Here is a 1,732-nt window from a genome sequence, read left to right on the forward strand (position 1 = left end):
AAAAAAATAGCTTTCTTTCAGCTACTGACTGTAAATGTTCCAGATCAGTATGAAGAATAAATGAATGAGTGTGTAATTTGCAAAGTCTGAAAAATGTACACTTGTATATATTTCTATATAGAATGCAACCCTACTAACTTCTTTTTGTTAATTTATTTAATATACTACTTAATATTTTACCAATAAAAATTACCCAAAAAGATATTTTTCCTATGGACCAAAGTATTTTTCATTAGTAAGAAATTATATTAAATATTCTGTAATTATTGAGGATTTAATTGAGTGATGCATGACACTATTTAAAAATTCTGTGCTAACCTCACTGTACATCAAAATAACCCATTGACCTTCATAGTAAATTAATTGAGAAAATATGATTATATACATGTGTAGTCTCTCTCGTAAAAAGAATCCCCCTTCTTCCTACTTTCCTCTGCAACTATTCTCAGATTTCTAGCTTTAGCAGGATAGAGATTTCCTTTTTTTTTTTCCAAAAGCTTTCATCCTCTTTTATCATGCAATGATCATATGACTTACAAGGTTAAAAAAGAAGAAGACAACCAAAACCAACAAACCAAAACTAAGAGAATAACACCATTTTACATTATATGTATAGTACTACAGTATAAGCCCATTCTTTAATAGAAGATGCCTTTTTAAAGAGATTTCACAGCCCTGATATATTTACAACCAAAGTAATAATCTAAAAGAACAACAAGAAATTCTGTGCAGTTGGTTTAAACAATGAGATGTGCAGAATTTATGCTTGTTCTTTTAGATTACAATTCAAAACAGTAACAGGTTTGAGATAAATGTATTATTTCTTTCAGTCCCAGATGTGTAATTCTTAGCTACCCTGAGTTCAGTTTGAAGACATTAAATGGAAGAGGAAAATTATTATTTTCAGTAGTTGTTTTGTCACTGATTTCAAGTCTCAACAATTATCTCTTAAGCAATGAGTAGTTCAGACAGAAAGTAGCTTTAATGTGTTCCCACTAGAGCTGCAACTGCTGACTGTTCTATGATCCATCTCAGTTAAAACAGACATCCTTACTCTTTTTCTTCTCGCCCACAAGTCAGCCACCAAGACTTCACGACACATATTTAGTGAAGATATCTCTTTTCAGAACTTGCAAAAGTATTACAATTAGATTCTTTACCTTCTTGCACCATTTAAAAAAATTACTATTAGTCTATCTGTCTTGAATTCAGTAGAATAATGCTGACACAAAACAGAGGCACAAAATTTTGAGTTCAGACCATTGCTTGTCATAATTATTTGTAGCAGAAGGACAGTTCTTGATTGTATAGTTTCATTTTAGAAGACTAATTGAGTTATCTGACATTTCCCCTAGTGGTTTTTTTGAGGAAATGTTTTACAAGCAAGATCATGTAGCAGAACAAAGTTAAAACAGGAATTGCAGATGACGAACTGATTTGTCAGATAAAGTCATGGTCTCAGGAGGTTAATTTAGTTCTGCATAAGAAATAAGAATCTGGCAGAAGAAAGCACTTTCTAATCAAGAAGACTTTTTGATATATTTTTAGTTCCCTGAACTATGTCCTCATTTATCCAATGAGAGATGGCAGATAGAAAATACATCATCTACTCATAGTTACTTTTTTACAGTAGAACCACTGGAGAAAGTCTACTTGGGGCTTCCAAATTTCAGTGGGATTGCAAAATAGTAAGCTGTCTGTTCTGGACCAGTTGGAAAATTAAGATTTAGAC

The sequence above is a fragment of the Corapipo altera genome, unplaced genomic scaffold (genome assembly GCF_003945725.1).
Source record: "Corapipo altera isolate COAL_440 unplaced genomic scaffold, ASM394572v1 73, whole genome shotgun sequence".
NCBI lineage: Eukaryota > Metazoa > Chordata > Aves > Passeriformes > Pipridae > Corapipo > Corapipo altera.